The 14,511-nt window shown below is 38.9% G+C and overlaps 1 pseudogene; it reads left to right on the forward strand.

Annotated features, from left to right (window-relative positions):
- The first annotated feature begins 1,862 nt into the window (after positions 1-1,862).
- On the forward strand, positions 1,863-2,986 carry LOC127569441 (histone H2A, sperm-like; annotated as a pseudogene).
- The last annotated feature ends 11,525 nt before the right edge of the window (positions 2,987-14,511 follow it).

A 14,511-nucleotide genomic window follows, 5' to 3' on the forward strand; every position in this document is an offset into this window, starting at 1 on the left:
CCATCCTAGCCCCACCCTACTTACTCTCCCACCACATCATCACCCCTTTCCAGCTCCATATCAGTTCCTCGCCCCAGCCCCTTCACCCTGTCCTCTACACACCTTTTCTCCACAGAACAGTACAGCACAGGAACAGGCCCTTCGGCCCACCATGTCTGTGCGACTATGGTAACAAATTAAACTAATTCCATCTGCTTGCACATGGTCCATATCCCCCCCGATTCCCTGCCTGAAGCACTGTGTACAGTTGTGTTCACCACACTACAGGAAGGATGTGACTTCATTTGAGAGGGTCCAGAAGAGAGTTTGGAGCATGTGGCTAGGGCTGGAGAATTATTTACTGTCTGGACTGGGTTGCTTTTTCAGAACAAAGGAAACTAAGGGGATATTTAATTGAAATGCAGAAAGCTGCAGATGCTGGAGATCTGAAATAAAAAATACTAGAAATACTCAGCAGGTCAGAGAGCATCTGTGGGGAGAGATACAGAGTTAATGTTTCAGGTCAAACACCCTTCGTCAGAGAGGTAATAATTAGGGGCACCGACTCGATTCATTTGGAAGAAAGATGAGAGAGGAGTTGAGGAAAAAAAATTAACTCAGTGTGTGGTGGAGCCAGAATTCGGTGCCTGGAGGACGTGGAGACAGAAACCCAGCCCACGTTAAGCAGTAACTGGATGAGCACTTGAAGAGCCACAAGGCATACAGTAAGATGGAAAGTGAGAGTGTGAAAATAGAATGGGAGTTAACAAAAAAAATCCAAAAATCCTTTACCGGCAGATAAATAATAAGAGGGAAGAAAGAGGCAGGTTGGGGATGAAGAAGGTGATGTAGCTGAGATGTCCAGGGCAAGGATAGAATACAATGAGTACTTTATATCGAGATTTACTCAGGAAGAGCATGCTGACAATTTTTTCGTAGAAGCCGAGAAGGCAGCAGTAAGGGAGAATGGTTGGGCAGGATGTGCGGGAAAGCAGGAGTGCTTTAATTCCCCTGGTCCAAATACCTCGGATTTCAGTTTGTTGTGAGTAATGGAAGAGAAGGAGTCACTTGACAGCAGTGTGGTCTGACAGATCCTGAAGGATGCGATAAGGAGCACAAAATTGCATTCAAGTTCCTGTAGAGCTAATTTAATTTTTCTCTTCTTTTCCTTGTTGGTATTCATCAGGCCAAGGACTGTTACTGCTCAGCTGTCCAGGGTCAGCCTCAGTCACCCCCAGGGAAAAGTATGTGGGGGGGGGGGGAGACGGGAGAACAGTGGAGAGCTAGAACAAGGGCAATGGCATGAATGTGCAGTCGAGTCGTGCTTCCATCCATCCATCCATTTCAAGTGTTGACCAAAACAACGACTTTAAAACTAAAGCTTGTCTAAAATTGAAGGTGGTGTTTACAGATGAATAAACCACTTCAACTTGTTTCAAGTCTTGAATTAAATCAGTTTCTAGCAACTAGCAGCAAACATGGCAACTGGTGCCAACTCTTCAATTAATTGCACTTCACGCTTGCACCCCTTCCAACACATCTCCCACCTCTCTTTGATAGAAATAACACTATATTTCTGTACCAGCATCTACAATCCACATCCCTGGCAACGCTACAAAGATTCCAAAGCTCCCTTTATCCAGACAGAAATTCCCTCTTTTCGAGTGTAGTAGGAAGGACTCCAGCAGTGATGGGGAGCGGTGTTTGTAAACTACATCAGCTTGATTCACCCCCACAGTCACACAGCAGAGGAAGATGCTGACAGCAGCAAACTACCCGAGTTTCTACAAAATGTCCCACCTCCCCAGAAATGGCTGCCACGCACTGTACAACTGGAATCAAATCCCTTTTTCTGAAAGCTGTTTTGCCCCACAGGGGTTGTTTATCAACTTTTCAACCAGATTTCCTGGTGAATATTTATGCACAGGAAACATTCTTGATAAGGTGAAACCACTTTGTTATTTAGTTCTAACTTGTTTTTCTGCATTTTGTCATAGATATTTAAAATGGTTTTACAATAACCTTTGCTCTGAAATGCAGTTTCAAAAGACCTCTAAAATATTCTCCACCCAACTCAGTCAGTCAATCCCCTCCCCCAATAATGAAAACTCGTGCATTTAAACAATTTAGCTTAAATTACGTCAATCAGGGTGTGTTTAATTTGCACTCGTGTTACCGCTAACAACTAATTCATTTATTTAATTCACCTGGAAATAATGTGTTCACTTTAGGCATCTCGATAGTTTGATTTTGATCACTGTTTCTTTTTCCCAAAAGACTGGCTATTGATTTGACCGGTGCACCCCATTAGTAGTTGGGGTGACGGATAATTGAGCACCTTATTTAAGTGTCCATATACCGAGTGCCTACAAGTGCATTTTACCCCCCTTTCCATTCATAGCAACAAGGCAAAATGTTGGCTACTAAGAAGGCTGCCGCCAAATCCAAGGAAGAGCCCCGCTCTCGCTCATCCAGATCGGGATTGCGGTTCCCTGTTGGGCGGGTGAATAGATTGTTGAAGAAGGGCAACTATGCTGAGAGGATTGGGGCTGGCGCACCGGTTGTACTTAGCAGCTGTCCTCGAGTACTTGGTGGCGGAGGTGGTAGAACTGGCCGGAGCCGCCGCCAGCGACAACCATAAGCGCCGGATCGCCCCTCGCCACATCCAGCTGGCGGTGAGCAACGATGCGGAGCTGCTGCGTCTCCTGGGAGACGTGACTAACCCCAGGGAGGAGTGTTGCCAAATATCCAGGCTGAGCTCTTGCCCAAGACAACTTTAATGAGCGCGGGAAGAGCCGAGGAGGACGGCAGATCCTTGAAATGTTAGTATTGGAGTACTAATCCTTCCATAGTGCAGCACTTGACTGGAATGGAAAGACTATCTCTGGACTGTCGTTGGGTCGTTAAAGGCCCCCATCAAAACGGTCGAGCATTTCGGCGTGGATTCTGGTTTTAAAATGTTGGGAAATTTTCAAATGTGCCCTTCTGCTCTGAACTTTTTTCTCTAATAAAGGCTTTTTCTAATACAGCTGCTTCCATTTCACTGGCGTTATCATAGTCATACAGTAAGGAAGCGGGCTCTCCGGCCCCGAATGGTCAGTGTCGACCAAGATGTCCTATCAGCGCTGGTCCCACTTGCCCGCTAGTTTTGTTGGGATGGTGTCTGGGCGTGTCTTTCGTGTTTTGAAGGGAAACTTTTAGGTGTGGCGGGGTATAGAACATAGTTTCCCCAGATGTGGTAGCCTCGGACTTGAATGTACAGCGTTCATTATCAACAGCAGAATCCACGAACTCTGAGCTGCTTTAATCGGGGGGGGGGGGGGGGAAGCGGGAGAAGGAATCGTTGGTAGAATCACCTTTTTTTATCAAAAGGTGAGAATTGGTGCTTTGTTTGGAGCAAAGTTGCTTCGTGAGCTGATGAAATTCCAGTCAAAACTAGTTGCATGCAGTCCAAAACTAGTCGTCCCTTGCACAATATCAGATCACCCACGTTTATTTCCCGCACTCTGCTCTTACCCATCCCGCCGCCTTTATTGCAGTGCTCCAGATGTGGCCTCCTCTACATCAGTGAGATGAGGTGACCACTTCGCCAGCCACCTGTGCTCCGTCTGTCATGGCCTTCGAGAGCTCCTAGTTGCTAGACACTTTAATTCTCCTCCCCATTCCCACACTGACCTACCTGTCCTTGGCCGCCTCCACTGTCAGGGTTGAGGTCAAACTCAAACTGGAGGAACAGCGCCTTGTATTTTGCCTGTATAGTCTACAACCTGATAGCATGAACATTGAATTCTCCAATTTAAGGTAAACTGTCCCCCCCCCCCCACCCCGTCCCTTTCACTCCTGATCTACTCAGTTCCTCACACATCCACCCCAGTCCCCATCACCCTGCTTTCTCCTCCATCCACTCAATCTGCCCATTATCCACAAACTCGTTCCCCTCTCCTCCCCATTCCCATCTGCCCACCCTTGTATGATTCCATGCTCCACCTTCCTTTCCTATCAGAATCCATGATCTGCAGTCCTTCTGTTGCCTCCACTCTCCCAGCCTCTTGCTATTTCCATCTTCCCTCCTCCATCTGCCTATCATTACCTTATACTGGCCATCTCCCCTCTATCTTTCAGTCCAGATGAAGGGTTTGGACCCAAAACATCAACTGTCCATTTTGAGTGGATGTCAGATAGGAATTCAGTTTTATAGGAACATAACTGTTAATTTTTAAGTCAATTGGGGAATAAGTGTTGTGAACGGGATTAAACCAAAATTTGTAATATATATGTATGGCTCAGTGCAGAAAGTGAAACATAGCTAATGGTTTTCAAAACAAAAACTGAAGGGAACTGGATGGGTCGGGTAGCATCTGGAGGCAGAGGAATGATCCATAGATACTGTCTGATATGCTGAGTTCTTCCAGCAGTTCTTTTAACTCCAGATTCCAGCATCTGAAATCTCTTGTCTCCTAATGGTCTTGAGTACTGCTTTGCAGTTGAGAGTTTGGTGTGGAGAAGACGCTGACATGTCCATGGTTGTGGTTTGGGTGACTAAGGAAATATTTAACACTGTCTAGTGCTTTCACAGTAGTTGAAAATTGAAGTTTGTATGTTCAAGTGAAATGGTATTGCAAGTTGTCTGATCTACGGAAAGTATCTTAAATGAACACTAAATGTCTCCAGTTTAGACATTAAACCACAATGCAGAGGGGGACAGGGAGATCCATTGACAACTGGTTCCAACATCTTCTTCAAGCTTCAAGTTGCAGTTCAAGTGCAGGAATGAGGTAGATGTGACACTTCTCGAGTCTCTGCTGGCCGTTGATGGAGTAACAGCTATTTGCTGCTGCTCTCACTATATCTAACCTCTTCAACCCGATTTGAAATCCTTCCTTTTCACCCTCTGTAGTAAATTTAAACCCAATTTTATCTTATTGTGAATACAAGGGGTGCTAAGGCTATGAAAACCACTAAGGAAGATGTTCCTCCTGCAACTCTGGAAGCTATTTTCAAGCAGCTTCAACAACTGCCAAATTCAACTCTTTTCAAAGAATCCTGGAAGATCATGAAGAAAGAATTAAAGTGAACGAAGCCTCTCTTTCAGTTTTGGATGGGAAAATTGATGATTTACAGAACCTTTGTAAAAAGCAAGCCAAAGACAATGAAAGATTAAAGCTGAAGATTACTGACTTAGATTGGATCTTTGCTCCTGTTTTCTCCGAATTCTAGGATTACCAGAAAAGACTGAAGGTAATCAACCTACGGAATTCTTTGCAAAGTTTTTGACTCAGTTATTCCCTGGTATTCTAGAATCTTTGCCTAAGATTGATCCAGCACACAGAATACCTTTTTTTAAACTTCCTATGCACATCAAACCCAGATCAATCATCATCTCTCTCCATGACTTTAAAACTAAGGAGCTTCTAATTCGGGAAGCACATTGTAGAGGAATGATTAACGATCAAGATTGTCAGATCAGAATAGTTGAAGATTATTCACCTGAAGTTATGAAGGAACGGGTTAAATTTAAAAGGTTATGTCAGATCTGTATCAGAAAGGGTACAAGCCGTCACTTTGCTTCCCTGCAAGACTCAGAATCACAGTGAAAAATGGCTCGCAAAAATGGTTTCGATTGTTTGAAGAAGCCCAGATTTTTCTGGAAACTCCCACTGAATGATTTCATATTCCTCGCTATGAATATTTTTCTGTTTTCTATTTTTTCATTTTTTCTAGTAATCACTTACTAATACTTGGGATGATTATGTTTTTTGATTTTGTTCTTTTGAATCATTTTTCAATACAGTTTGAAATAAGAAAAAAGCAACATGTAAAAGCTGTACTGAATTAAGAACACTTGTTTATTTTACATTTGTAACTGTGGTTTCTTTGTTTATCTTATTGTTATGACTGGGTTGGAATTTTCCTAAGCTTTAAGTTATTGAGCAGAGATAATTGGGGTTAAACTGTCCTTAGGCAGGCGCCAGCTGCTTAGCTGGCTTGTTCTCGTTGGGTGTTTTGGGGGGGGATGGTGTCCTGGGAAACTGTTCTGGGCTATCAGCCAAATCTGTTGCTTAGTTACCTTATCTCGAACTCTACTGTAATAATATTATAATGGATCGAGTTAGTAATTTACTTAGTTTTAATGTGAAAGGCTTAAATCATCCTTTGAAGCGAAATAAGATTTTTGCCTATATTAAAAAAACTCAGCCTCTATCTTTTTACAACTCACATTCGTAACTGTGATACTTCACGTTTTTTTAATCGATGGAATGGGCTCCAATTTCATTCTTCTTTTCGAACTAAATCTAGAGGGGTTTCAATTCTTATAGATAGTTTATTTGATCAACATAAGGTAATAACTGATACTAATGGTCGTTTCGTTATAGTATCAGGGAAAATAAATAATAGACCAATGGTATTGGCTAATATTTATGCTCCAAATACAGATGACCCAGGATTTTTTGAATGATTTTTTTCACTCCTACCAGATTTGAATTTTAACTCTTGGTGTTAGGATGAGATTTTAATTGCTGGTTTCATCCCAAACTAGATAGGTCATCCACTAAATTAGCTGCTCCTAATAAATCAGCTTTATTTCTTCAATCGTTTTTAATAAAAACTGGTGTCATTGACACCTGGCATTTTTTGCACCCAGAAGATAAGGAATATTCCTTTTTCTCTCATGTTCACCATACATATTCCAGGATTGACTACTTTTTTATTGATAATCAAATGATTTCATCAGTTCGATCCTGTGACTATAAAGAGATTGCTCTTTCAGATCGTGCTCCCGTGCTTCTATCTTTATATGTCCCTAGGATCCCTCAGACAAATAGATTTTGGCATTTTAACCTAACCTTGTGATCTGATATATTTTTTTAAATTTATGGAGAAACAAATTACACTTTTTTTAAAGAGATTTCTAGTCTTATCATTTGGGATGCTTTTAAAGCCTTTATTAGAGGTCAAATTATTTCTTATACGGCAAGCATTAGGAAAAAAGCTAACAGAGAAAGAGCCGATCTAGTTAATCAACTGAAACTATTAGATCAAAAATACGCTTTGGATCCAGATCCGGCTTTATATAAAAGGCAAGTTGAAATTAAAACTAAATATGATCTTCTTTAACATATCCAATTGAAAGCCAACTTTTAAAAGATAGAAGTCAATTTATATTCATGGAGATAAAACAGGTAAATTACTGGCTAGCCAATTAAAAATATCCAGAGCTAGACAGCAAATTAAAGAAATTTCGAAAGCCACTCATGAGAGGACAACTGATCTTCTAGAAATAAATGATACTTTTAGAGAATTCTATTTTAAACTTTACAGTTCTAATTTTCCTAAAGATAATACTGTAATGAATAATTTCTTTGACCAATTAAACATTCCTATACTTTCTACTGAAAACCGAAAACAGCTGGATCAATCTATTACATACAAGGAAATCGCTGAGGTTGTGCGATCTTTACATTCTGGAAAGACTCTGGGTTCTTGATGGCTTTCCTGGAGAATTCTATAAGGCCTTTTCCTCTTTGCTTATACCTCATTTATGTGCTTTTTTTGGATTCTTTTAAATTGGGTATATCACCACAATCTTTTTATGAAGCCTCTATCTCACTCATTCTTAAGAAAAATAAGAACCCAATAGAATGTGCTTCGTACAGACCAATTTCATTACTTAATGCAGATGTTAAAATTTTATCTAAAGTTCTAGCTCGTAGATAGGAAAATATTTTACCTTCAATTATATCTGATGATCAGACTGGTTTTATTAAACATCAATATTCTCATTTTAATAGTCATCATTTATTGAATATTATCTATTCTCCCTCTAAGGAAATATTGGAATGTGTGATCTCTAGATGCTGAGCAGGCCTTTGATCAGATTGAATGGAATTACTTATTTAATACCTTAAGAGAAATTTAATTTTTGGGCCTGGTTTTATCCAATGGATTAAATTACTGTATTTATCCCCTTCTGCTTGAGTTCTTACCAATTTTCAAAATTCTAAATCTTTTAAACTTCAACGTGGAACCAGACAGGGATGTCCTTTGAGCCCTTTGCTCTTTGATTTGGCCTTAGAACCTTTGGCTATTTCTCTCCGAGAATCTAGAGATATCGTTGGTATCTCTAGAAGAGGTATTAACCATAATGTTTCTTTATATGCTGATGATTTATTACTTATATCTAACATTGAAGCCTCGTTACCTCCTATGCTTTCTTTACTTTCTCGCTTTAGTCATTTTTCAGGATACAAATTGAACTTATACAAGAGTGAACTTTTTCTCTGAATAACCTGGTACCATTTGATATTAACATTCCTTTTAAAATTGTAAGAAATCATTTTACCTATCGGGGGTGTCAATTACTAAAATTAGGAACATTTATTTAAAGAGAATTTTTTCACCTTACTGCATTATGTGAAAAAGGTTTTTATCAAGTTGGTCTCCCCTTTCTATATCATTGATTAGCCAAATTAATGCTATTAAAATGAATATTTTACCTAGATTTATATACTCTGTTTCAGGCTTTACCTGTTTTTATTCCTAAGTCTTTCTTTGACTCTCTTGATTCAATTATATCTTCCTACATATGAATGATAAACATTCTAGACTAAATAAAGTTCACATTCAGAAGGTTAAAAAGAACAGAGGTCTAGCCTTACCTAATTTTAGGTTTTATTACTGGGCAGTCAATATACGAAATCTTACATTTTGGTTACATTACATTAATCAAGAGGCTTGTCCAGTATGGGTTTCTTTGGAAGTTAACTCTGTTTAAAAAAATTCTATTATTTCTCTGCTTGGTTCTTCACTTCCAATATCATTAAATAAACTAACAGATAATTTAGTAGTTAAACATGCTTTGAGGGTTTGTTTACAATTTAAAAAATAATTTGGTTATTGAGTTTTTCTTTGTCCAGTCCCATTTTCTCTATTTTTTTAAACCTTCTATGACTGATGTAGTTTTAAAGAGTGGGACAAATTAGGTATTACTCAGGATCTGTTTGTTAGGAGGAAACCTTTGTTTGAACAATTGTCTACTAAGTATAATTTACCAAAAACTAATTTTTCTGATATTTACAAATTAGAGATTTTCTTTGATCTCAATTACATTCTTTTCCTTTCAGTCCTGATTAAAAATTTATTAGATGTAATCTTTAATTTGAAACCCTTTCACGATGGCTCAATATCTAATATTTATGGCAGGTTACTAGGAATGAGTAAGGTGCCACTAGATAAAATTAAAAACGCTTGGGAACAAGATTTGCAGATGTCAATTTCTGAGGAAACTTGGAATGAATTTTCAAATTGGTTAATATTTCGTCCTGTTATTCTCTCCTCAATTTAAAGTGGTCCATAGAGCTCACTTATCTAAAGATAAACTATCCCATTTTTATTCCGATACTGTGACAAATGCAATAACGGAGTGGCTTCTCTAATTCACATGTTCTGGACGTGTCAGTCTTAAAAAATATTGGACAGAGGTCTTTCAAACTTTTTCTGTACTTTTCAAAATAAATTTAAACTTAATCCTTTGACTGCATTATTTGGGATCATTGGAGAAAAGAGGCAGGTTGGGGATGAAGAAGGTGATGTAGCTGAGATGTAGCTTTTATTTCTCTTATAGCCAGGAGAGCTGTATTGCTTAAATAAAGTTACTCGCCTACTCATGCTCAATGGTTACGGGATGTTATGTCACACCTGAATCTAGAGAAGATTCGTTGTTCAGTTTTTGAATCTAACTTAGACTTTCAAACCTTGTGGGGACCTTTTTTGAATTATTTTCTATCAAACAGCTTCCGTTTTTGGTAGTGGGAGTAGATTTTTTTTATAATAAAATATTTCAATTTTTTCCTTTATTAATCATTACATGTAATTATTAGAGTATTGTGATCTTAAGTATTATTTAACACAACGTATTCAGTAGTATTTTTACTCTTTCTTGATGCATGTACTTTTTTTTTCATGGATTTAATAAAATATTGTAAAAGACACTTCTCTAGGTGGCCCCTTAATTGAACTAGAAAGCGATGAGGTCACTGTTGTATACTGCTTCATTTGCCCAAAACAAGAACAAAGGGGACAAAGTGCTGGAGGAACTCAGCAGGTCAGGCAGCATCCATGGAGGGGGAGTGGGGTGGGGGGAGGAAACAGTTGACGTTGTGGGCCAAGACCCTTCATCAGGACTGGAAAGGAAGAGGGCAGAAGCCAGAATAAGGTGTGTGGGGGGGGGGGGGGGGGGAGCACGTTTAGGAGTAAGAGAAAACGGTGGGGGGGGGGTGGTGGAGAAAAAGGAGGGGTGAAGTTATCAGAACTTAGGGAAATCAATATTGAGGCCATCAGGTTGGAGACTCTCAAGGTGGAATATGAGGGGTTATCCCCCCCCTTCTCTCTGTCTCCCCTCCTCCATCCTTTATTCCATGGTCCACTGCCCTCTCCTCCAGATTCCTCCTTCAGCCCTTTGCCTCTTCCACCTATCAGCTTATACATCTCCTCCTCCTCCCCCACCCACCTACCATTCCCCTCACCCGGATTTGCCTATCACCTGAACTTGTCTATCCTGCTTGTGTGTGCTCCTTACCCACCCCCAACCCCCAAGCTCCTTATTCTGGGTTCTGCCCACTTCCTCAACCAGTCCTGATGAAGGGTCTTGACCCAAAATTTTGACTTTTTCCCCTCCATGGATGCTGCCTGACCTACTGAGTTCCTCCAGCACTTTTTGTGTATTGCTTCATATTCCAGCATCTGCAGAATTCTTCAAGAACAAAGGCGTAGACCACTAAGTGCCTTGAGCGTGCACTGCTATTTCAATGTCATCACAGCCCTGTAACTGCTTATTCATTAGAAATATTTATTTCCCCCTTTAAATATGTCTAATGTTCTGTCCTTTTTTCTCTCCCCTTCCCTACCCCAGCAGAGAATTCCAGACATTCACTTATGTACCTTGATTTTAAATGACCAGCCCCTTGTTTGTGACTCCCATTCGTGAAAACATCTCAACATCTACCCTGTCAAGCTCCCTTGAGACCTCATTCTTCTAAACTCCAAGGAATACAGACTCAAACAGTCAAGCCAAAACTATTGTTCACTTTTTAAAAATGTCATCACTTCCCCATACCAGCTAAATTCTCAACAGCAATGCCTGCAGACCCTGCCATAGATGAAGTAGTGGTGCAGTCTAATGTGCTCTTGACAAATCAGTGTGAGGTTTTTGCTGCCCCCGAATGGTTGCTATTCCATTTTTAAGACTGAAATGTCACAAGTTGATCTGGATGGTACATTTTTGTTTGAAAGAAGCTTTGACAATGAGTTATTTCCCTGTCAGTCAAAGACAATGTATCATTCAGATGGAAGCCATTCAGCTGAAGCTCTGAAATTAATGTGCAGTGAAAATCATGTCAATTGTGCCTCTAGGACAGAATCTACATTGGAATTTAGGGAAGTAACTCTTGGGCTACTGGGAGGTGGTTGAAAAGGACCCAGTGGTAGATAGTAGGACATAATTTGCATTTTTTTTTCTACCAAAGTGGATGACCTTACATCTTTCAACATATTCCATCTGCCACATCCTTGTTCCTTTACCCCAACTTCTCTGCAACCTCCATGCAATACATGCTGCTCCAAACATAAGGGTCAACACCCCATCTTTGTAGCATATAACTAATCACAGTTTCCCAACCTGAAAATGACCTAGTTATTCCTTCTATTTTTCTGAATGTTAACCAATCTGATCCACAAGCAGGATATTACCCCCAATACAGTGTTCTAATGTTTAATAATCTGACATCATCTCCAAAGCCTAGAAGTCCACTGATTTTTCCCCCCTTGTCTATTTTAGTCTCAAAACATTCATTGAATTATTTCCCTCTTTAAAATCCATGTTGATGCTGCTTAATCCAATTATTATTTTGAAATGTGCCTCATTGCCACTTGCTAAATAACAGATTCTAGCATTTTCTGTTCTATAAATATCAGGTTAACTGGTTTGTAGATCCATTTCTTTTTTCTCCTTCCTCCCTTAAATAGTGGATTATATTTGCCACCTTCCAATCTGTGAGTACCATTCCACAATCTATGGTAATTTGGAAGATAACAACCAGTCCATCCACCCATCTAACTTCCTTTTGCAAAAATCTGAAGATACAGTCATCAGGACCTGGGAATTTAATGTAATTAAGCTATTGAATACTTTTATTTTAAAAAGGCTAACTTTTAACAACTCATTCAGTTGTTCTCCAGGAGGATTTTTGATGACAAAATAATTTTCTTCCCCATTTCCCCAGCTTTTAGCTATCTATCATAACAGTAATACATGCCAATATTGGATGATAAAACACTCATGAAGCAGCTAGAAGTGTTTTTTGTTGCATGTAAAATGCAATATAAATGAAATTGATAGATTATCCACCGTGAATCCAATAAATCTATTGGAACTGTGGAAATAAGCTGTATAAAGTAAATAATAAATTTTAAATGACAAGTTCTGAGAGGGGGTTTTTTTTGGAAGATAGGATTTGGCAACTTATTTTCCAAGTGCCCTGTTGCTACTTCCTGAATGACAACTAACAATTTCTCTCTTTGTCTTTCATTCAATTGTGGAATTATATTTAGTACCTACAATCTCTGAGAACGTAGAACACAAAATTGAATTAAAGCAAATTTTTATAAAGGTTATAAGTGAGTAAGCTGATGAAGGTAGAAAGTTTCACATGTAACAATGGAGCACCAGTAAAATGTGCTTTTAGAAAGAAACTGCAAAGTTAAAGTACATAAGCAGTTTATGGAGTTACAAAGGAAAGGAACTTGGAGAATAGAAGAGTAAAAATACAAGTGAGTGGGGAAAAGTGAGATACATTTAAACCTTACTATGAAAATGGGAAAAAAACTGAGGCAGGTGACCTGAGAGGATTAAGTTGCAGAAGACAACCAAAGAAATGGTAGACAGTTCAAGTACATACTTCCTCTTGGTCATTAAGAGGATACTATTAAATGGGGGATGAATGCCAAGGATTGAGATGAGTGATATAATTAATAAGGATATATAGGACAATCTGGTGGCAGGAAATTACCAAGTCAAAAAAAAAATTCAGAGCTCCACAGACCAAATTCTTCTGCCCTTTCACATTCTTCTCAACTTTTCTCCATTCAATGTACAACTTAATCAAAATAAACATTATTGTCATTAAAACTCTCATCGTTATGTTTAGATTCTCAGAAAGCTCCAGCTCTGAGCTCTTCTGCTCCTTCATTTGTCATATTAAGCATCCCTACTCCACTGTGCTGCATCAAGGACAAATTCACTGTAGGTGCAGAAGAATGAGAGGTCATTAAATGGCACAAAGATATAAGCCATGTTGAATATCAAGTTGCAAGGAAGGACTCCAAGGGGGAAAAAGTCAGTGACTCATTCATCCTGGCCATAAGGAGAAGATAGAGACTTTTTGTGAGGAGAACCACATAGACCTTGGTGCTGAAAATTGCTGGAAGTCAGTTTGTGCAGTAAGATATTGTGGAAAAAGCAAATACCATTAACATTTAGTACATTAAGTTATGACTAAGTTGGTAGTACTCCCATCAAAAATCAGAAGATTGTGAATTCAAGTCCTATTCTGGAGATTTGAACACAAAAACTTTGTATTTAGGATGATAGTAACCAATCACCATCATCCTGCTGATTGTGGAACCATACTGTGCATAAATTGGGTCTTGCATTTCCTAATTACTATAGTGGCTATACATAAAATATTTCATTAATTGTAAAGTGCTTTGGAATGTTGAGTTTGTGAAAGGTACTCTATAAGTGCAACATTTTCTCTTTCCTTTGCCTCCCCAAGGCTGATCTTATTTTAAATGATTATAACACGTGCACTCATAGATGTGGAGACAATGTCATATCTAACAATTCTTTAATACATCATACTCTCTATTATTAGCCCATTGCAATGTAGTCGCAGTGAGTTTACTCTCATTTTTTTAGTTTGAACCATTTTCATTCTGAGTGTAATATTTATTGGGCAATTTTACAGTGTATATCATTTACAAAAAAAACTTAGTTCAATAACTTTTCCAGTGCAGTTTCCAACATACTTAACAGCCATTTAATTCTTGGTAACATGGAATGCTTTTATGAAGAGCACATGCTTCCATAGGGGCCCTTTCCAAATAAAATGGGTTAGACCAGACAGAAAGACCTTTAGCAAGATCAAAATCTAATTCACTGTGCAACAACCGCACATGAATGTACATTAAATGGAAATTTAAAAGCTTGTTTCAAGGCCAAACTGGCAGGCTCGCTATATAGCATCATAGCTACTAGGGGGGAAAAAATTGGGTTCATTTGTTGTAAACAGAAAAACAAACTGCAAAACAGATGAGTATTCTTCCACATCAGCAAATTACCCATTTTAAAAAAAAACACCCCAAACCATACATTTTTTTTTACTCTGTCATCTATCACTGGACACAGCAATTTGAATAGGGCTTTGTTGTACAACATATAAACATAAGTATTTCAATGGACACTTTGTAAAGGCTCAG

Source organism: Pristis pectinata, chromosome 4, assembly GCF_009764475.1.
Source record: "Pristis pectinata isolate sPriPec2 chromosome 4, sPriPec2.1.pri, whole genome shotgun sequence".
Lineage (NCBI taxonomy): Eukaryota > Metazoa > Chordata > Chondrichthyes > Rhinopristiformes > Pristidae > Pristis > Pristis pectinata.